Source organism: Crocodylus siamensis, chromosome 1, assembly GCF_052110815.1.
Source record: "Crocodylus siamensis isolate JL-2025a chromosome 1, ASM5211081v1, whole genome shotgun sequence".
Classification (NCBI taxonomy): Eukaryota; Metazoa; Chordata; order Crocodylia; family Crocodylidae; genus Crocodylus; species Crocodylus siamensis.
Window position 1 is genome coordinate 266,815,444 of NC_143395.1, and position 23,901 is coordinate 266,839,344.

The 23,901-nt window shown below is 40.2% G+C and overlaps 1 protein-coding gene and 1 long non-coding RNA gene across 2 annotated transcripts in view; one reads left to right on the forward strand and one right to left on the reverse strand.

The window, feature by feature from the left end:
- IL1RAPL1 (interleukin 1 receptor accessory protein like 1) overlaps positions 1 to 23,901 on the reverse strand; it is a 1,351,669-nt gene that overhangs the window by 1,099,672 nt on the left and 228,096 nt on the right. The gene's annotated exons all lie outside the window — the stretch shown is intronic.
- Positions 1 to 23,901, forward strand: part of LOC149874462 (uncharacterized) — a 48,212-nt gene that overhangs the window by 7,406 nt on the left and 16,905 nt on the right. Inside the window, exon 2 of the long non-coding RNA XR_016439948.1 lies at positions 10,056 to 10,111. This is a non-coding gene — a long non-coding RNA (uncharacterized LOC149874462). The remainder of the gene's footprint in view (positions 1 to 10,055; positions 10,112 to 23,901) is intronic.

The following is a 23,901-nucleotide window of genomic DNA, read 5'->3' on the forward strand; positions in this document are numbered from 1 at the left end:
GTTGGGGGGAAATGTTCCACCAACTCTAATCAATTGCTTCTAGGCTACAAGCCATTTCTGAGTTAAGACAAAAGAGTTTTCATGAACTGAATTTTCTTTTCATTTCTAAGCATTTTCTGTTCTTAAACTGCTTTTCTTGTAATTCTGTATGAGGCACTGATGCTGTTCATTTCTTACTACATTTTCCCTGCTGATAGGTATTTGTTCACAGAAGCATATTTGAACCAACTCCATCTGTCCATCTGCTGCTTTGACTTTTACACTTCTCTAATTCAATGTAAATTTCATGTACCTCTATAGCAACTCTCAGGCACAACATGATTTTTCAAATGAATGATTTTTTAGTTCAGTAAGTTGCTTGCCATAAAATGCTCATCCTTTACTTTTTGATCATAATGTACATTCCCTATGTGTAAAAACTGTTCTTTAATACCAGTTGATCCTACAGATCTTTCCTACTAGCTATCACTGGGATGATCCAATTTCACAGCATGATCCAACGAAGCAGAATAAAGAATACTATAATGCTTTAAGACAGAGGACTCACGTAAGTACTTCTGTGTGGTCCTTTCCTCAAAGCAAATGCTTATTTAAGTGTCCCAGCCTCAGGATTTAAAAAATGAAAAAAAATGCCTCAGTACATGCATAACTGGTATCTTTTGAACTTTATCTGGAACTTTCCTACATGCTGTGCTTAATTTCAAAATCCAGTAAAATCATTACATATAAAACTATTTTGTGTCTCTTATCTGTGCCCACAGTGCATTAATTTTGTTTTTGGTTTCCGATTAAAAATAAAAAAGTTCCAGAGAAAAAGAATAAAGGACATCTGCAAGACGTTCACAAAACTCTTGTAACATGCATTTTTTTGCTCCCAATTGCACATCAATTCATATGTGTGACTGCCATAGGTTATTATGTAATGGTAATAATTTCAGTCAATTTTAAGATGTCTGTTTTATGAGGTATAATTTATACAGTTGTTGCACTGAAATTAATCTGTGATGTAGTGAACCCAATCTTTACATTCAAATAACACATACAGCATCACATTTTAAAAGTTACTTATTTAAGGGACTTTAGCAATATTCTCTGTGGTATGCCAATTCTGAGGCCCAGTGAAAACAGAAAGGCTCTAAGGTTCCATTAGGTTTTGGATTGGGTCCTACAAAAATAGGGATTTTCTCAAATTAGGGGGAAAAATCAGAAATGGTAGAAATATTTCTATTACCAGTTCATGATTACCCTGTTCTATATTTGTTTGAGTCATTTTGTCTGTAAATGGAATGGGATGGTTAATTAGTGCTTAATATCCAGAATGTATGGGCGTCTGGGAGATGGGAGATTAGAGTGACTTTTTTACTATACATTGAGCATCTGATAGCACACTTCATGAATGAGACAACACATCAATGTATGGGCTAGAATCATTCAGCTAAGTTTCAGGAACCTCTCATCAAAATCACTCAGCTTTTAGCACTCTGCAACAAAATATATGGGAAGCTATGCATTAATCTGAGAGCACATAACTTATATACTAGACTTCCATCTTTCCTGAATAGGAAGCAGCATACAATGATGCACCAGAAACAAGAGAGTTTTCAGTTTGTGACCCCGAGTCTGTATTACTCCTATCCATGGGTAAAGTTCAACCTCCTATCCCTGCTGCATTCTACTTCTGACTTAGCTGTGTTGATCAGCTTGTGCGGGGTTCTCTAACCTTCTATTCCTAACAACCTATTTTTCACTGACAGCGTCTGTGCATCATCTTCCTCTCCTGCCCATTCTCAGAGCATCCCACTACTGCTTACTATTACGATAAGCTTTAACCACGCTTAAGAACAGGAAAGCGTTCATGTTCAGGTTTCATTTATGTTTCTAATTTGAATTTTAGATCTGTGAAACATCCCTTAGTGACAGCTGTGGTTACCAAAGTCTTCAGTTCACAAAATCTGTTGCCTTGCCAGTGTACATGACTCTTCACAGAACATGGAGGCCAGGAACAGACATTCAAAAAGCCTGAGCCTGACTTGATTTTATCTTTGTAGGTTAGTCTAACCTGCAGAGCTTGAACCATTTTGCAAGTGGATAGACATTCACTTTTGAATCAAGAAATGCAGGCAAATCCCTGAAGCGGCTCAGGCTAGTAGCTGGGGGGTGCTAGAGCAGGCCTCCCTTCCCTTCTACAGTGTTGAGCTGAGGAAGGGGGTGGCCTGGCTCCAGCAGGACACTCTGATTAGGGAGGGGTTTATACCTCCACCCTGCCTGCAGAGTCCCCATCCAAGGTGTGTCTGGAGGGGGAGGGGGAAGCAGCCCTTGCCAGGCTTTTCCTGGCTCACTGCTCAAGGGGCAGGGGTGTTGCCAGCCCCCAGCCACCAGCTAGCATCCTGAGGGAAGGGAGGGGGGAGGACCACTTGTGTGAACTGCATGCATCTGTTAATGATACCTGAGCTTTTATATATCCCTCTCCATGCTTCTGCATACTGTCTGTAGCAAACTGGTACTCACAGGTCCCATGCACTGCAAAACAGGTCATTTCTCACACCTCTTTCAGTCCCCCCTTGAACACTGAAAGATTGCAGCCTTTGAAGCAAGCAAGCCAGCAGGCAGTTTATCAGCCCATCAAGAAAACAAAGTCTCTCTCATCATTAACTCAAGCTCTTCTTAAACAGCTATTTCCAGGGAAGGGTATGGGACAGAAGTTGCATAAACTTGTTTCACCCAAATCAGTTAAGTCTGATACTACATTCAACCAGGTTTATCTTAAACCAGTTATGGCCATTTTGTTAAACTGGTTTATGTTCACTGATCTTCTGGTCTGTTACAGGTTTAAACCAGTTTCTGATCACTTAAACTGGTTTATCTGTATCTTCTGTCCCTAGCCCTAGTGTTCAGGAAGTGTGGCATTGCAAAAACAGTTTGCTGCACAAGGAAGTCCTGATGCCACTGTATGTTGACTTACTACATGTCATACAGTTAGCCATGACTGGAAAAATCTGTTTTTCTAAGTTCTGCTTTCCAAAAGCAAGATGCTCATTTCATGTGGAGGCATATTTATGTGAGAAACTATGGTATTCCTTTTCACACCTTTTTCTTTCAGTCCCTACCAAATGTAATTTATACTTATTTTTTGCACCCAGTGTAAGTAAAGTAAGCTTAATTTCCCATCATCTTCCAATCAACTTTTCCCTGATGAGCAATTCATATAGGGGTAGACTCATGGTGGGGATTCTACCCCCAAGATTCTGTCAAAAGTCAAATATGACAAAGTTTGATTTAGAGTTTGATGAGGCTTAGCAAGATAAGACACACAATTATTATAACATGTCTTTCAGGAATTGTTGAAAATAACTTCCCTTTCAAAACTGGGCATTTCCCCTCTTATCCATTCATTTCCCTTCCAACTCACCCCAAAATAAACATACTTCTCCCCCACAAAAAACCCTGCTGCCAGAGCTAATATACTGGCAAAAGTATATTTGTGTTAAAACTTCATCTTTGGCACTAGCAAATATACTTGCAAAAGAGTCTTGTATATTAAAGAGACCAAAAGGAGAAAGCTATATTTACTTATCAACATAAGAGAATAATCTGTTCAGCATATCAGGATTTATTTGCTTTATGAATGTAAAAGCGGTACCACCTGGTGGTGAAATTCCATGAAGAAATCAGTTTATTGTATCATATACTGTATTTTCCTCATACTGGTAAAGTCACTGGTAAACATTTTGACAGGCAACACTAAAAACAATCCCCTGAAGTATTATGAAACCTCTGATGCTCTTTAAAAACTAGAACTCTTCCAACAGGCCACTATTATTTTCCCAATCTGTGTTCCTAAAGGCTGTTTAGCACAGTGACTGCCAACTGGCAATACCCAGCTGATGAAAACAATGAACAAGCAAAATGGCTTAATTTAAAAACTGTTTTTTTCTCAACAAAGACAAAGCAAGTCTGTAGGAAAAGAAGAAAAATATCATTTCTTTCTCATTTGGTAAATACATGCCACAAGATTTCATTGAGCAGGTGCGCCTGAATCCTGTGTTGCTACTAAAATGACTGTACTATGAACTAAATATTTCTTTCTCCAAATCAGTCTTACTAGATTGAAAAAACCTTATACAACTACACTAATGCAAAAATATTTCTTTTACTTAGAATAAAAAGCATCAAGGCACAGAGGCAAATATAAATGAAAATTGGAAGACAAGTATATACATTTTCTCAACTGCATGCCTGCCTCAACCTTTGTTACAACCTTAACTTATTTTTCTGCTGTCATTCCTTATAACATATGAACAATATTAAGACAGCTAAGTTTAAAAAGTATCTCAGAGGTATATTTTTTCTAGTGAAAAAAAATATTTTACGATAAAAACCTGAAAAAGTGTCTGCTAGTTTTTACTGTTATTTTTTTTTAGTTATATGTGCATGTGTGTGCATATTTTTATGTGTGCACATGCATGTGCAACTCTACCTATCACACAGATTTAAGATTATGGGTTTGCCTGTGGGGGGCTTGATCGAATATCTGAAGTAGTGAGTAGGAGTCTTCATGTTAATTTCTCCCTAGCAAAAAAACATTTCTGCTACTAAGGTAATAATGTCTGTTTTAATCATCTTTAGCCTGAGATCTAATCAAAAACACTGGGAGGACAAAAATACCTTGCAGGAAATGATCAATTTTCCATTAAAATTCCCAAATCTATAATAATAATAGGCTTATTTTGTCTGTCCAGGGCACTTTGATTGGTTGTCTCAGCAGCCAATCACAATGCTTACTGAAACAACCAATCAGAGTGCTCCAGACAGATCCAATAAATGTGTTATGGTAATACAACCTGAGGTATTTCAAACAGATGTGCAGGCAAGTCAGAGCTAGAATGAACACCCCCCCCCACACACACACACAGAGCAGACAGACTCTAACAGAGGGTGGTGGGGAGTGGTGGGGGATCAGATACCTTTTCTTTGCCCCAGAGCCTGCTCACCTCTGCTGCATCTGGGAGGCAAGCTGCTGGCAGGCCCTGAGCAGCAGTGGTCCCCGGTGCTTCCCTTCATGGCAGCGGCGCCCCCGGGACTGTCCAGGTGGGGTGCCAGTGGGTGGGTGCTACAACTACAGAAGGAAACTCTGTGGTCCCCCACAGCTCACAGGCTATGTGACCTGCCAGCAGCTTGCTCCCTGGCCATGGGAGATGCAGGCAGATTCTGGGAGGAAAAAAAGATCAGGCCCCTTGCCCTTTGTTTCCCCACAACTTGGCAGAGCCTACCTGTGGGAGCTGCTGCAAGGTTGCACAGCTCCTGAGCTGCAGGGTGGACTGGAGCTTCCCTCTGTGGTGGTGTTGCCATCCGGGGCTGTCTGGGTAGGGTGCTAGCTGTGTGGGTGCAGCTCCAGCTTGCAGGCAGCACCTGTTGGATCCAACAGTTCATGGGATGCTGGAAGCCTGGGAATGCTCAGGAAAGCTTGGAATGGGATGGCTGCCCCAGGAAAGTGGCGTGAAGGTGGCTGGGTATGCTGGCAGTCAGAGAAGGTGGCAGGTACTGTGCATGGATCACTGGAAGCCCACCAAGCTCAAGCTTCCCCGAGCATGCCTAGGCTCCAGCACCTACTGTACTGTCCCTGCCACCTTCTCTACATAGCACCCTTGTACATGTGAGGAATTTTGCTGTAATTTATGGAGCAAACTAAAATACATAGGAATCATTTTAGCTTGCTAGGTAAAAGAGTAATTTAAATCCAAATACGCCGCCAAACTTGTAAACTGTTATGAAATTTATTTATGGCATAATATGCCACTAAATATATGGACTGTTATGGAATTAAATTGTTAAAATGGGCAATTAATCCATTAAAGGGGCAATTTCCACTAAAAGGGAACAACTATAATTATGAACAAGTCACAAAGTCAGACTTTTGACAAAATATGAATTCATATTTCTAAGCCTGTGTTTATACATGAACAGCTTCATGTAGCCTTTTTGAGGGCGAGAAGTTTTGATTCTGTTAAAGTATTCAGTCAATGGATAACTAAAAATCCTGTATTTAAAGAATAGTTTTGCAATAAAAATGTAATCGCAAATGTTTTGTGGGTTTCAGCTATTCTTAATATATTTCCTCTTGAAATATCCTCTTAATAATCTTATTATATGCCTAACAACAACCTTCATAGGGTTATGAACATCTGTATCAATGCCAATTTGTCTACTTTTATATCTAGGTAAATAATTAACATACCTAAGAAAAATTGTTGAAAAGTATTTGCAATACATAAGAATAAGCAAAAAGTCCTCCTTTTAGCTCACTAGTGCTAGGAAGTCCAAGATCTCTATTTTTTTTTTTTTTTTTACTGATGTTGAATTAGAGCCTTAATTATGAGAAGCAGCTTTGAAGATTAATTCTATTACAATTTGTCGCTGAAATATTGATAGTTTTCTGATCATTCAGTTCATACGATTTTTTAAATTTCAGAACATGTGTACAAAATTTCTGAAACAATCTATTCAGAGCAATTTATAAAATGATAGGTAACAGCTATCATTTTATATTACCAAATTAAAATTAAGTTTCTCTCAATAGTTGAGTTTAACAATAGCCACATACTGACTTGGAAAGAGATAACTAACTCAGAAAGATCTCAACAAAAACAGTACTTCACTTGGCTAAAAACAAGTGAATAAGCAGTAACCAGTCTGACTTAATATGGAGAAGGTATAGACTGGAACTAAACTGAAAACATTAAAAGTTTATATGAAGCAAAATCAAGAAGAAACCTGAAACTAGTAAAATTCAGTGAATCATCTTTATGTATAAATGAGGATTGTATTAACATTAGAAACAAGCCAGAACAACATACATAAAAGGGGTCCTAATATTGCTTAAATCTGTATTGTAAACTAGTCTAAAAACTAGTCTCTCTCATTGTCACTTGTATATATATCAAGATATATACTAGGTACTGGTGTGGGAGTGGTACTGTTTGGCTTATGTAACATATCCATATGAAACACAAATTTCTCCAAAATTTCTGCCACAAAGCATCTCTTTTTGCACATGCAGAATACTGTTGTGATGGGTACAAATGGATTGTTATTCCTTGTAATAAAAATATTAATCATGGAGGGATATCTTATTTACCAGGAATCTCTCACAGTCATCTCTATTAATTCCCTGTTCCTTCTTCTGGTATATTCTAAAGAGCTAGCTCAGAGACAAAGAAAATGTCAGTAATATTTTATGTCAGCATAGCCCAACAAACAAACCAACAGGCAAACACGCGAGAAAACCTCCTGTTACATAAATGCCCCTTAAAGTTTTAAAAGAAAAAAGTGATTCTTACAAGAAAGAAGAGACTCTACAGACTGTGTTTCAAATAATGTTAGAGATGTATACGTGAGAAGAGATGGAACAAATGGCTCAATGAAAGTAACAGGGTCAACCTCTTCAGTGCCTTCAGGCCTGCTGTAAATCTCAATGATACTTGATCTGTTTCTGTTCCTTCTAATGCATTTCCAATTTTTCATTTCAGAGGGTTTCTAAAAGCTTTTGATAAGGTCCCTCATCAAAGGTATTTTAAAAGATTGCCATAGGATTGGAGGGAAGGTTATTTCTTGGATTAAGAGCTGGTTAAAAGATAGGAAGCAAAGGGTAGGGCTAAATAGTCACCCCACAGGGGTGTGTGCTAGGCCTAATTTTGTTCAACATTTTCATTAATGATCTGGGAATGGGGATGCACAGTGAAATTTCCAGGTTTGCAGATGATACCAAAGTATTCTGGGTAGTCAAATTCCAAGATGACACAGAGCAGCTGCAGAAACATCTTACCAACCTAAGTGAGTGTGCAAAAAAAATGGTAATGAATTTTAATGTCAACAAGGTAATGGACACAGGGTTGTAAACTAGCTGGTACTACTCAAGAAAGAGACTTTGGAGTCACTGTAGATAGTTCTCTAAAAATATCAGCTCAACATGAAGCAGTGATCAAAAAGGCCAATAAAATGGGCATTGCTATGAATCTATATTGAAAATAAAATGATGAAAATTATCATGCCATTATACAAATCTATTGTGGGCCCACATCTTGAATACTGTGTGCAGTTCTGGTCTCTGCATCCCAAAAAGGTTGTAGTAGAATTAGAAAAGTTACAGAGGTGATCAACCAAAATTGTCAGGGGTAAGGATAGACTAAAAAGGCTAGGGCTCTTCAATTTGGAAAGGAGAAGGCTGAGGGGGGATATGATAGTGGTCTATAAAATGATGAAAAGTGTGGACAAAGTGAACAGGGAACCACTATTTGCCAAGTCACAGAATACAAGACCTTGGAGGCACACACTGAAATGAGTAGGAGGCAGGTTTAAAACTAACACGGGAAAGTACTTTTTTTTTTTATGCAACATGTAGTTAATGTGTAGAGTTAATTGCCATAGGAGGTGATAGAGGTAGATAGCATAGCCAGATTCAAAATGGGACTAGATAAATTCATGGATGACAGATCTATTAATAGCTGTTGAACAAAATGGTTGGAGATGTTTCCTTTGGCATCTCTAAACCAATCATGTTGGATGCCAGGGGGTAATGAATAGGGGATAGATCACTCTAGGGTATATCTGTTTCAGTGTTCTCCCTCGAAAGCATCCACTCCTGTCACTGTCAGAGATAGGCTATTGGAGTAGATGGACCATTGGTCTGATCCAATAGGTCACTTATGTCCTTCTCATGGTAGGATATTGTATGTTCTAACTGTATATCATTATGCAGTACACTCAAAATTCATAAATGAACTGTTCTTCCATCCAACCCTGTATTGACTTTCTCATCATTATTAACATAGATTGATAGATTATTAGGGACTGGAAGGGACCTTGTCGATCATCGGGTCCAGTCCCTCTGCACTAGACAGGAAAAGACAACTGTGGTCAAGTAACCCCAGCAAGGTGACTGCCCAGTCTCCTTTTGAGGATTTCCAGAGTAGGTGACTGCACCACCACTGGAGGGAGTTTATTCCACAGTCTGGACACCCTGACTGTGGAGGACTTTTTCCTGGAATTGAGCCTGAAGCGGCCTTCCAGAAGTTCGCATCCACTGTTCCTGGTCTTCCCCAGGGGTGCCCTGGTGAACATCCATTCACCAAGTTCTTGATATACTCCCCTGATGTAGCAGTAAGGCACTACCAAGTCCCCTCTCAGTCTTCTTTTCTGTAGGCTGAAGAGACCCAAGTCCCTCAGCTTCCCCTTGTATGGCTTGTCTTGCAAGACCCTAAACATACAGGTGACTCTTCTTTGGACCCTCTCAAGTTTTTCCACATCCTTGCTGAAGTGTGGCACCCATAACTGGACACAGTACTCAAGCTGTAGTCTCACCAGTGTGGAGTACAGTGAGAGTATCACTTCCTTAGTTTTGCATGAGATGCAATGGTTAATGCATGCCAGCATGTTGTTGTTCGTGCTGGCCACAGCATAGCACTGCTGGCTCATGTTCATGTGATGGTTGATCACTACATCTAGGTCCCTTCCAGCTGTGGTGCAAGTCAAATTACTGCTGAGCCTGTAGGTATGTTGGAGATTGCCCCCAGATGGAGCACCTTACACTTCTGAGTGTTGAACTTCATCGGGGGGGCAAACAATCTCCAGCCTGTCCAGGTCCACCTGTATCTGCAACCTATCTTCTGGCATGGCCATGCTCCCCATAACGTGGTGTTATCCACAAACTGGGCCAGTGACATTATTAGCATTCTAGAATATAATCTTGGAATTGGTAGCAGAGCATCCCCAGAGCATTTCAGGCTGTTATACTTGTGTTGTTCACTGGGCCTTTGACAATGGTGTGTTTTGTTTGATGTGTGTCATATCTTTGGAAGCTGGAGGCTTGAGAGGAATACAGAGGGAGGGGGGAAAGTATCCAAGCAGTGTGGTTTCATTACTGCTAAAGCACTTTTCTTTTCATACACTTCCTGCAACAGTCAAACAGCTGCACTCCCATCAGGCCTCTACCTTTTTATATCTGTACAAAAAACAAATATATTTTAAAATAATCACTTCAGTTTTCCCTTTTATTTCAGTAATGCTGACTACAGACATACTTCTGTGATTCACTGTATGTATATCTTTTCTCTAGGTAAGTAAGGAATAGCCCTACCTACTTGTTTACTGTTCTAACAGAAAAATATTGTTGTCTGAATAAAGAAAAAGTGCACATTAGTAGTCTAAAATGAATCAGGAAAATAGAAAGTAAATGGACTTCTGGTTCCACTGATTTCAGCATGAGTGGATTTTAACCATAAAACTTATATTTAGCCATACAACTTAGGGATTACAATACTTATATAATATGGAGTGGTTTCTTTGCTCAGTTTCCCATTGGAAAGGGCCTGATATTACTAATGACACCATAGAGAATTAATTCTAATTGAAAACTCTTTGGGTAGTACTAGTACACTAGCCAAGGACTGGGAAGAAATAGAAAATAAATGCCCTTATACCTGCTCCAAAACAGAGATGAAGTACACTGGTGTGCAGAATGCTTAGGCTTGCACCACTGCTGCTCATTAGCAGAAGAACTTAAATGTGCTTGCTATTACACCATTAATTTTCAGAAGTCTTGCATTAATTTGACTCCTTTTCATTTATATTTAATGCTTCTGAGGTTGTAGAAGAGTTCCTAGGAATAACAGCCTGCTGCCAGAGCTATCCCCTAGGGTATGCAGGGCCTGGGGCATATCATCCTGTGTGGGGCTTGTGGGGGTAGTGGCGAGCGGCCAGAGCCAGCAGAGACAGGGCAGGGCTGACGAGTGACTGAAGCCAGCAACAGAGCCAGTGGCGTTTGGTGCCAGCAGCATAGGGCCTATATGCCACTGTCTGTGGGGCCCCCACAAAGCTCAGGGCCCAGGGAAGTCACCCCAATTCATCGCCCCCAGGGGCAGACCTGCCCGCTGCTATTGGCTCTCAAAAGTAGTAGATCAAGAAACATAACATGCATGTGGTATGTGTTTTGCTGCAGGTACTACAGTACCTAAGAGTGAATTTACTTAGCAATTAAATGTCTGGTAAAGCAAATGACCTGGCTAATAGAGTAAAGTTGTGAAAATTATGTGATTCTCTAATAATGTAATGCATTTAACAACATATATTTTCTGATACATGTATAATGTTATCTTAAAGAAACATATATATATACACACACACACACATACATACACACATTATCTATCTATATATTTCTGTATGTGTGTATATGTGTGTGTGTGTGTGTATATATTTGTATATATACTTACTTTTACATGTAGAAATTCTGCTGTGTGGGAGACTTAGCTTAATGAGTTGGATTAACTGTTTTGCTTAGTACAGACAGTCAAAAGACTCAAGGCTTTCACAGATTAGCCTACATTGCCTAGAGTAAACAGACATTCACTTTTGATTCTGGAAATGCAGCCACGTGTCTACAGTGGCCCAGGCCAGAAGCCAACGGGCCCTAGAGCACACCTCCGTGTTCGGCTATAGCAGGTAAGTTGGGCCAAGACTAATACACCTGCCCTGCGACGGGGAGTCTGCAGTTGAGGTGCAAAGCATTCTGGGATGCTTCTCTCCAGCCCATATTGCCATCAAAAACTAAAGTTAGAATGAGTAAAGCAGAAAATCTAACACCACTAGCTCATGACAATTGTCATTATGGATTTTGGACAGTAAATACTTCTCAAAACAGCTGTGGCAGGTTTCCTTAATTTGATTATTTTGTAAAGTAAACTCTGTCTGCAGAAGAAGACAGAAAAAAAGGCAGACCACTAGTTCAGTGCTGGCAGTGCAAAAGTAACAATGTCTGCATGTATGCTGCCAGAAACAAGTTCTTTCTACCCAAGTAACTCATTTTATTCTCTTTCCAAGTACTGTTCACATGAGATACTCTAGATAGAGGTACACTGGATTCTACAGATAGCAGTCAGAAAGAAAACTTAAGCAGTTACCACTGGTGGTAATTTGCTAAGACAAAAGTGGCATTTGTATTTATTATTGCTCATATGAACTAAGGGCCTTGCTGCATGTTGCACTTCAAGATCCTCAAACATTTATTGGTGTTAGTGCTAACTAGAGTTTGGAGTAGTCACAGAGATGAGGCAGTTAAGCAGCCCGAGTAGGAGGGCAGAGTGCTATAGGGAGCAGTTGTAAGGCCCTAGGGGAAGAGGAGGCAGTTGACAAGGGCCAGTGTGCGCCACTTGACTGGAGGCTGGGTGCTAGGCTGGATATGGAAGGCCCGGTGTGAGCACCAAAAGGGAAGCCAGGTGCTAGGCCTAGAAAAATCTGTGAGGCATGGGACACATATAGGGCTGGTTGAAACATGTACATCTGGCCCTTGACATCAGGGCAGATGGAAGGGCAGCTTCCTGCCTATTGGCATCAGAACATTAGGACATCATGGCATGGCAGGTGAAAGAGGTGGGCAGTTGGCCCAAGGAAAAAGGAATGGGCAGTCTTACGACCAAGCTTAGAGTTGGCTCCTTTTGTCACACAAACATCTGCAGATGAACATGAGGTGGGTAATACAAATCACAGTTAAACATGCCATGAAGTGGCATAACCTTAAGTTGCCTCAAGTGCCCTTACAACTAGTTTCAAGTGTCAATGTGTGGTCAGTCCAGGGGCAGAGAGCTCCAGGAGCCACCTAAAATTAATGTATAATAAGGCCCTATGTATTGCTGTATTTCCTTATATTTATGGCTGGATTAGGATTAACTCCAGAATGACCATTCAGAGACAAGCCTAACAAGAGGGGCAAGCCTGAGATTACTGGACTTCCATGCTTCTACAAATTAACTGCTTCCAAATATAGTCCTGATACTCAAGAGATGGCAGGAAATGCCCCCTCCCCCCCCGTCCCTCCATCTGCAAAATTTATGGAGCAGGATGTCAGCCATAAAGCACAGAGGAGGTGGTGCTTGAAACGTAATCTCTTTGGGGGCTCTGACAGATGTTAAAGTAAAGGCACAATGGGATCTGATGTCAGATCCCAACAATCACGCTTCCTGCCATGCCACACATGTGTGGCACGAGGCTCGATTGTGGGATTCTACATCAGATCCAATCATGCCATCTTGCTGGTGCAGATGGATGCCCAGGCTCCACCAGTACCAGCAAGTAGCAGGCTTGTTTCCCTATGCTCCCCCAACTGGGAGACCCTATCAGCTGATCAGAGCTCTATGATGCAGGAGCACACCACGCAGTCCCCTGGCTGGGAGTCCCAGTCAGAGGAGTGCATCATTCTGGGAGCATATCAGCTGACCAGGGCTCTCAGCATGGTGTCCTCTTTTGGCTGGGATCCCTGATCAGTTGAGTGAGGCTCCCAGACAGGGGAGTGCATGGTACATACTTTGGCTAGTAGCCCCAAGTAGCTGAGGGGTACTTTCAGCATCTGGAGTACAGCAGGAGTCTTGAAAGGCTCCCATGTATTCCAGAGGCTGGCCACATATTCAATTAAAGGCATGATAGGAACTAGCCACAAAATTGTTACTCAAATTACATGAAAATATATATGGTTTATTCCTTTCCTTGTTGCCTATTAACTAATTGAACATGTGGCCAGGGCACTATTTAATATTAACTAGTTAATCACATCTTAAGTGCAATGCCTGTTAGAGCTTGGACCTTCTTTTTGGGAAGCATTAACTATACACAACCTTTTTATTGTTATGTCAAATAAAAAGTCACCCATGGGAAACAATACCCAATATTGATGGCCATCATATAATAAATATATGGGCCAGAAAACTAATCATCCATTGGAATTGTTTTGTTCAGCCTATTTTGCCTATCTGCAAAATCCATACTTCAGAGCATATTCACTATGAGTTAGACACTTTCTTACACTCACAGGCAAGTATTACAGCTAAGAAGAATATTAGTGATATGTTAAAGGTAATTTTCAGCATTTAACTAATTTGGGCCAATGTAATGTTTTTAAAAATCTATGGTTGCCAATTACCAGATTACATGTATTCATTCATTTACTCAAATGTGTTAAAATCTTGAAGATACTTTTCTTTACCTTAAATAGAATTTTTATTGAAGCAATTTATCCTTGGCACATGGTGTGAAGAACTCAACTGTGCCTACTAAAACATTATCCAGGAAAACAGAGCATAGTAGACTCAATTTCTTATCAATGAATGATTCTGTTACCCATTATTTTCATTGCAGGGTCACACCAGAGTTATGGTAAGGATTTTTGCCCCCCTTCCTGTCACACAAAACATATTTATAACTGCTTTATCACTTTGTAGATGATAGAGTTACTGAGCCTGCATTCTACCGTTCCTAATAGTAAATCACTCCTTTTTTCAGGAAACATAACATCGATAGTATTAATGTCTCCCGTTACATGACCTTCAGCCACATCTTTGATGACAGTCACAAAACAGTGTCATTTTGAGAACCTTTTTAGGTTGAATTGATATAGTAAAATTATAGTACATAAACTTTTTTTTATTGACTGCAGAGCCACTTATTGCATTTTTTCCATTAGTGTTTCTATCAAGGATCACATTAGTCCTTGTTCAATGAGCATATATAGAAAGTAACTACCTAGAATATTTGGATATAGGGAGAGAAAAGAAAAATGCACCCAGACACATCATAGCAACCACTGGGTAGATAAGGAAGGAGAAGATATTTCGTAGTGCAAACCATGTGGAAGGTGTTTGGAGCAACATGAGTTAGGTAGTAGTCAGCTCTGTCTCAAGGGCTAGGCATTTGAATCACAGGATCTTGCTCTAGGCAAGGCTTCTAGGAAAAGAATTTGCATGCTGAGATGTATGTTTAAAAACCAAATCCAGAGATTATGCCTACCTTTACTAAAACTCAGAAATGTTTTAATAGGTCTTTAAAAACGTTTTATTTTGAGAATCAATCCCAGGAGGGAACACAGAGTTCAGAAGTGGAAAGAAATTGACCCCAACTGTGACAAGAATAAATAGATAGCTTAAAATATTTTATTGTTTAAAATAAATTTTTAATAAAAGGTGTATCAGATGTGGGATGTTCTTCTGATATTTCATATTGGTTCTACTTTTGTACATTTGGATGCATTTATGTAATTTAAATTGAAGCTAATGTCAAATATTTACAAAGCAGCAAGGAGTGAAACTTATTTGTTCTTGCTAAAGATATTTTTCCTACAAAATAATGGGGTTTCTTGGCTCATGATCAATTAGAAGGCTAAAGTGTAACTTTAAGTATTTTCAGTAAATTTTTAAGATTTGTCTATCCTCCATGTTAATCAATTATTGAAGACATGTTCAATTCAGTCATTACTGAAAGAGAGATTTAACTCAACAAACTTTCATTGTTTAAGTAACTAGAGCAACCTTCTATCACGACTCCAAGCCATATGTAAAAACCCATTTTAAAGATATTATATAGAAAAACTACTGAAATTATAGGAAAAATGTGCCAAACAAACTTGGTTTCCTTTGACAAAGTAACTACTTGGGTAGATGAAGGCAATGCTGTGGATGTAGTTTATTTGGATTTAAGCAAGGCTTTTAACAAGGTCCTATATTATCTTTTCATAAACAAATTGGGAAAATGTGGGCTGGATGAAATTTCCTAGAAGGTAGAAAGACATCTATCTCAGTAGCTGCAAACAACGGGTAATTATAATAGATCCATGTCATAATGGCAGGAGGTTTTGGGTGGAGACTTATGGGGAGGGACAAGGAGGAGCTGCCCTGGGCCTAGTACTGTTCAATGTGTTTATTAATGAACTTGGCACAGAAAGCTTGGCATACTGGCATAGAAAGCTTTTTCAGCAAGTTTGCAGGCAACATAAAACTGGAAAGGATCGTGAACATGTTGGAGGTTGAAGCACACTTTAGAAGCATCTTGACAGACTGGAAAGATGAACTGAAGATAATAGGATGAAGTTAAATGTGGACAAATGTGAGGTATCACACCTTGGGAAGAATAATCAAAAACACAAATACAAAATGGGTGATACCTGGCTGAACAGAAGCACTACAGAGAAGAATCTCGGAGTGTTGGTAGATCAGAGGCTCAATATGAGTCCAAAAAGGCAAATGAGGTTTTTGGATGCATCCATAGAAGCATTAGGTGCAAAATGCTGGAGCACTAGCTAAGCCTCATCTGGAGTACTGTGTGAGGTTCTGGGCTCCACATTTTAAGAAGGATATGGAGAAGTTAAAGAGTGTCTGGATTTGGATGACAAAGATGATAAACAGCTTGGCAAGCATGAAGAGAGGCTGAAGGAGCTAGGCATGGTCAGCTCACAGAAAAGGTGCTTAAAAGGTGACATGACAGGACAGGTGACATGATAGCGTGGCATGCCAGCTTGTAAGGTAAAAGCAAAACCAGAAGTGCCCACTGTAGTACTTCCAGTTTTGCTGAGCCCCCACAGCCCAAGGCAAAGCAGCCTGTGTTGCCGAACTGCAACGGCCCTGGGGAATAGCAGCCTGTGTGGGGCCCACCTCCCTCTCACTCGGGACGTGTGGGAGGGGTGGCAATGCAGCAGGAGAGGCGGTGGCCTGAATAGGAAAAGATGCCGTTTGGGCCTCTCAGTTAACCAGCATATTTTGTTATCTTGTACACCCCCATTCCCCGTGGGTGCCGGATAACAAAGCTTTTGCTGTATTTACTGGTTTAATGGTGCAACGTGATATGAAAATTACAACCATGAACTTATTTACATATCTCTATCTATATCTATACTAGTGTTACTTACCTATATAGGTTTACATAGGCAATAACCCTTTGTTTTTAACCTCACACTCAAGCGGAGGCCTAACCCTCTATGGACTTTCAATTAGTTTGCAGCTTTGTTCCCTCACCAGGGCCCTCCCAGCAGCAGCCAAAGGAGCACTAAAAAATAAAGCAAGGTTTAGTCTACAAATCAGCGACAGGAATATCTGGCAGTGATGGGACAACAATTAAACATACAGTATAAGCTTACACCAAACGAAATACACATATATACAAATAACCCATACAATGCGTTTGAATATAAAAACAGCTTAGTTCTTTACAATGCAATGCAGGGTTATAACAGGAATCCCAACAGTGTAAGGAACCAGACCACCACAATGGTACAGCAACTGTGCCCGAAGAAGAAATGGCAACCCACAGAAAGATCCCATCACCTAACAGAACATCATTACCCTCTCCCAGGTCACTCAATAAAGAGGGCCCAGGAACTATGACACCACCCTTAACAAACAGGGGCCCTAGACTCCCCTCTGTGCCCAGAGGTGAATTGTCCCCTCTCCTCAGGGGTTTCCCTTTGGGAGTGGACCAATCAAGAAGCTCAAGGGGTTAGTTCCCTTTCAGGTCCTCTTCCCCCTTACCTCCCTGCTCCTGGGTCAGGGCGGGGTAAGCTTATTCCTACCTTCCCCTGATTGGTAGGAAGAAGAAACATTGTCTCTGCCAATGGAGCCTGAATCCTTTGTGCTCAAGCTAACAGTCTGGGCTGATTGTGAGCCCACTGGCCACTCTGCCACATATAGAATAGTTTGGATACGGACAATTCTGCCTCAGGGAGGGGGTTAGACTAGATGATCTCTGGAGGTTCCTTCTAGCTCAGCCCTACTTCTCTGTGATTCTATGACACTGTAAAATGATAGCATAGAAAAAGTAAATATATTTAATATAATTTTCAATCTCATTATCAAGACAGGAATCCCCAAGGGTCCATTTAAATTGTTGTACCCAACAGATTGATTCTTAATATTAAATCCCCAGTGGCAGAACTTGCCATTGCTGAAGGTCCCACATCACAGCTTATTGATAAAAAGGAACCCATCAAAAATCACTTGACAGTATTTTACTCACAGGTATCAATAATCAATAATTCAAAGAGATTTTCCCTAATGGTTAACTTTAGTGGTTGCTCTCAGTGAAAATCCAGGATGCATTTTCACTGAAAGCAACCACTGAAGTTAGCCATTATGTTATCTTTATTAACCAAAATGAAGATTAATAGAGATAACCTGCCTGTAAAAAAAAATTAAGCCAGCCTGTATAATTCTGTAGAATTTTTTTTTTATGGTAGGATATTTTAATTCTGTAGGAATACTGTCTAATTCTATTGAATTCTATGGGATTTTAAAGTAGTATCTGTGATTCTCTCTTGGTTTTATTCTTCTTACATTAAGCAGGACTTCTCAATAAGAATATATATGGTAGCATCCCATAGTAACCATAATCCCAGACTTCAGAATACTAAAGTAACATTACCAATGTCTCTGTTAAATAAACCCAGTGAAAATTCACCAATGTAATGTATTTCCTTTATTTTATTTTCTATTATATTTGTATTCTACTTTTAGATATTTTTATATGTACAGCTTGCTGACACAGATTTCTTATGCAGCCAAAAAAAAGCAATTAAGTGAATTAAGTGAATAAAAAAACTGAACGTTCAAATTTTCTTGCTACCAAGCTTTTTTCATTTGTAAGGATGAGCAACAGACCCACTAGATAATCTTGCAATTCCACCTTTCGTTCTTACAATAAAAGGAAAGCAAAATACAGACTCTCAGATTAAATGAGTTCAAAAGCAACAAAATATAATTAATCCAATTGTCTTCATTTGAACTCAATCAGTAATACCAATCTGTAGAAAAATGCAAGATCTATCCCCAGCTACCACTGGAGATAAAATCTTTTTGTAGTGTTTTCTTCACAAAATAGTGAAGCACAGATTTCTTTGTACAGTTAAAAAGGCAAGTCCCTCAAACAAGGAAAAATAAACAACCCAAAAACTTAAAAGTTTGAAATGTTTGGCCAAAATGGATTCCTAGATTTCAATCAATAAAAAAAATTATTATTCAAGTTAAGCAAATGAGGCTACTCAGATTTAAGGGCCCTAAATGGGCAGGCATATGCACGGTACTGTAATTTTTGAATGAGGTGTTGTGGCTTTACTTTGCAATTTTGCTGCATGGGAAAGTCCAATATTTGTTTTACATTAATGAGCAGTAAAAATAGGCTACTGTACATTTAGCATCACTAAAAAAGCATGTCCTTTCCCTACTATGTATTAGGGCAATCTAATGCACATTTATTTAGTACCTCACGTTAGAGGTACTACATTTAAAGTGCAGTAGCAAAAGCTCATTAATGAACATGTAGATGCATCCAGTGAGTAAAACCTACTTAAGAATAAGCAAAGCTTGATGGTTGAAATGCGAAATATCTAGGTGTAAATGTCTCTCTAAACAATTCAACACAGAACCTTAAAGCTGGTTGTTAAAACCCACTCACGGGCATGTGGAGACCTAGATTCAAATTCCTGTCTTTAATCAGGCTGAACAGGCACTTGAATCTTGATCTTCTACATCTCAGGCAAGCACTTTAACCACTTGTGGCTATTGTGGGTCGAAATGTTCTCATGCTACTTTCTGAAAAAAATCACAAAGTCTCAGTTTTGTTTCATTATGAAACTGCACCTTGAATAACCAACCTTAAATTCTTGTTTTCTGGTCAGCCCTTTCTGAAAGTAGAACAGAGAAAAAGTCTTAGTTTTACAGGTAATTTGCCTGAATTGGTAGTGGACAGGCTGGATTTATTAATGTATCTTTTTCATTTGTAACTTCTATAATGAATGCTAAAATAATAGTTATTACATTCTAGGTAAAAGAGAGAAAATATATATGTATTTTATATATTTCAGTTTAATGGGAGAAAATTAAAATATACTTATTTTTCATTGGCCTCCCCAGATTTCCTAAATTAACAGTATAATACTTTACACAAGATCTTTGTCTACTGTTTATTACTTGAACATTAATTAGCATATGCATTCAAACTCTCCTATTTTTACCAGTTCTAACTAACAATTCTACCTTTACTATATATTTGTATAATGGATTTCTATAAGCAAAAAATCAGGTCTGTCCCCTGCCCCCCCGGTAACAAACTCTGAGCATCTAAGGCTACTGGTTTAGTAGTTTGACTTCCTGATGGGTTTTGATAGGAAATACACACTTTTGTAATGTTTCAGGTCCAACTCAAATTGATTCTGGTAGGCTTGGGTAATACAAATTAGCAGGTGTCAGTTTTGTAACTTTTTCTCAAGAGTCAGAGTGTTAACGCAAGTCACTTGGCTTAATTTCAAACTGGGGAATTTTAAATAAAATTCTGCATTTTTATCTGGAGAGGGTATTTACCAGTCTACAAGATCCTCTTGTGAAGTTCTGCAAGCAAGAAACAATTGCCACATTATACTTCAAAAGGTGAAATTCCATATCAGTGAGGTCTCCAAATATTTTTCAAAGAATTTTTAACTTTCAGCATGCAATAGCCCAATAAAGCATCATCAATTTCACTTAATTTAATAAAATGTATTATATTTTCACTTTTTCAATAATGTCTAACAATGGTAGGTGCTTTATAGACTTGCACTGGGGGCAGTAAAGAATCACTGTCAAGAGCTACATTTCCAGAACTCCCTCTGGAGTACAGATTCTATGACTACGTACATTTGGAGAACTCTAGTGTTTCTTGTACTTTTCAGAAACTATGCAACAGCTAGGATGCCATCTGACCAAATATAAGCTACTGTAACACATATATTAATGAATTACTAGTTTTAGTAGGTTGCATAGATGGCATACTAAAGAAACTATATCCTCCAAGGAGGATTCTTCCGCGCTGGTCCGGTCCTGCAGGGACCAAACCAGGAAAGCCAAGGCTGCAACTGAACTCCAACTAGCTTCAGGCATCAAGGACAACAAAAAGTCCTTTTTCAGATATGTGGGGAGCCGGAGGAAAAGCAAGGGCAACGTTGGACCCCTGCTAAACCAGATGGGGCAACTGACAACTGACGCCCAGGAAAAAGCCAACCTATTAAATAGGTACTTTGCGTCAGTCTTTCATCAGTCACATGGGATGCCCATGCCTGCTATGGGACAGGGAAATCTGGGTGAGGGGGATCCCCTACCCTCCATCAATGCTGACCTCATGAAGGAACACCTTGAGAAGCTGGATACCTTCAAGTCAGCTGGCCCTGACAATCTTCACCCCAGGGTACTCAAGGAGCTGGCGAGCGTCATAGCCCAGCCCCTGGCATGGATCTTTGAAAACTCCTGGCGCTCTGGTGTAGTGCCCAAAGACTGGAAGAAGGCCAGTGTGGTGCCGATCTTCAAGAAAGGGAGGAGAGTGGATCCGACTAACTACAGGCCCATTAGCCTGACTTCTATCCCGGGGAAGATCCTAGAAAAGTTTATTAAGGAGGCCATCCTTGAGGGACTGGCCCAGGCTAACATTCTAAGGGACAGCCAACACGGGTTTGTTGCGGGTAGGTCTTGTTTGACCAATCTCATTTCCTTCTATGACCAGGAGACCTATCACCTGGACAAGGGAGAAGAGGTTGATGTCATATATCTTGACTTCAAAAAAGCTTTTGATCTGGTATCCCATGATCACCTCTTGGCCAAACTGGCCAGGTGTGGCTTTGGCTCCACCACGATCCGCTGGCTGGGAAATTGGCTTCGTGGTCGGACCCAGAGGGTTGTGATTGATGGCAGTCGCTCATCGTGGTGCCCTGTGACCAGTGGGGTCCCTCAAGGCTCTGTCCTGGGACCCATCCTGTTCAACATCTTCATTAACGATGTCGACATCGGAGTCAGGAGTGGACTGGCCAAGTTCGCCGATGACACCAAACTTTGGGGCAAAGCATCCACGCCAGAAGATAGGTGGGTGATCCAGGCTGACCTGGACAAGCTCAGCAAATGGGCAGACGAGAACCTCATGGTGTTTAACACCGATAAATGCAAGGTTCTCCACCTTGGGACAAAAAACCTGCAGCATCCTTATAGGCTCGGCAGTGCTACATTGGTTAGCACTACAGAAGAAAGAGACTTGGGGGTCATCATTGACCACAAGATGAACATGAGCCTCCAATGCGATGCTGAGGCTAGTAAAGCGACCAAAACGCTGACGTGCATCCATAGATGCTTCTCGAGCAAATCCCGGGACGTCATTTTCCCCTTGTACTCGGCCTTGGTGAGGCCGCAGCTGGAGTACTGCGTCCAGTTTTGGGCTCCACAATTCAAAAAGGATGTGGAGAAGCTTGAGAGAGTCCAGAGGAGAGCCACGCGCATGATCAGAGGTCAGGAAAACAGATCTTATGATGACAGGCTGAGAGCCACGGGACTCTTTAGCCTGGAAAAGCACAGGCTCAGGGGTGATCTGATAGCCACCTATAAGTTTATCGGGGTGAACACCAGGATCTGGGGGAACGTCTGTTTACCAGAGCGCCCCAAGGGATGACGAGGTCGAACGGTCACAAACTCCTGCAAGACCGTTTCAGGCTGGACATAAGGAAGAATTTCTTTACTGTCCGAGCCCCCAAGGTCTGGAACAGTCTGCCAGCGGAGGTGGTTCAAGCTCCTACATTGAACACCTTCAAGAGTAAATTGGATGCTTATCTTGCTGGGATCCTATGACCCCAGCTGACTTCGTGCCCTTTGGGCAGGGGGCTGGACTCGATGATCTCCCGAGGTCCCTTCCAGCCCTTATGTCTATGAAATCTATATCTCTCAATTAATATGCAACTGGTTATAGCACCAAACTGCATTTTGAAAGCGTTTTGACACTCTAGGCAATGGACCTTTCTTCACTAAAGTGACTTTATATAGTTAGAATGGAAGGTTTAAATTATCATTGAAATCAGAAATTAGTTGAAAATGCTAAATTTGGATCCTAGGTCTTGAAACCTTTAGAAGTTGGAAAGGTTTTAGATACTGGTCAGATACTAATTAAATCAGCAATTTTCAATCTCTTTCCTTAAATCAAAGGTGTCAAAGAAATGGTTCACAAGCTGAATAAGATATTTGGGGATGTTATAAGTGGGGTGGGGACCAGTGCCAAATTCTAGCATATGGAGCCCTTGGGGGTGAGCAATGGAGGGGTGAGTAACAGGTGCTTCAATTCCTACAGATTAGAAATCCATGGTGATTAATGCCACTTTTTCTGCTGCTGGAGGCGGGTCCAGATCAAATTTATGAGTCTCTTTGTAGTCTGGATCTGCCCCGGGAAGTGGGGGGGGGAGGGGGAGGATGGAAGTTTGACACTTCTATCTACTTTAAAATCATCTCTTTTTACTTTCCCTAAAGGTCAGAAGGAATTAGTTTTACTTTATCTTTTGAAATTCTACATTTAAAAGTATATTTAGATAAAGAAAACATTATCCCAAAGTAGCTTATATGCCTTCATCATTTTCAGTTATTTTACATGGATCCTCAGGAAATGAAAAAAAAATGGCTTTAAAGGGAATGTCCACTTAAGATTCTGATTCTGAGCACTTTTCTTTCATGCTACATTCAAAGTATGACTCAAGCTGAAAATTTGATAAATGTCTTCACTATTTCCATGTAGACAGGCCTCTATAATTTCTCTTGCTCTCCATTATGTGAACAAGTGCTCAGATACTTTTTCCCCAAGGTGGCTATGACAAATGTAACTTAAGTAATCAAGAAAGTGGGACTAGATGTATAGTTGTAAGTAAAACCCCAGCTGCTCTCACAAGCCTTTTTGTGAGAGAGTGCTTATGCTAAGCAAGGCCTAGCATTAAGAACAATGCACAAAAACTCCCAGAATGCTTCAAGGAGGTTGAGGAGTCAGCAACTGACATTCTGGTAATCACCTTCTGACCCTTAGATGAAAATGCTGACCTTCTGACCCTTGGACATTGGTAAAAATTGCAAGCAAGCAGCTTATATTGTTAAAACAGGAAACCGCATGGCTAAACCGCAATGATGAAAAAGAACCGCATATTATGTAAGCCTTGACCTTTTAACCCTGCTAAAAACAGCAAAACATAAGAATTAACATAAAAAACATAAAGGTTATTGAGAATTAACATAAGAAACATAAAGGTCATTAAGAATTAACATAAGCAGCGTA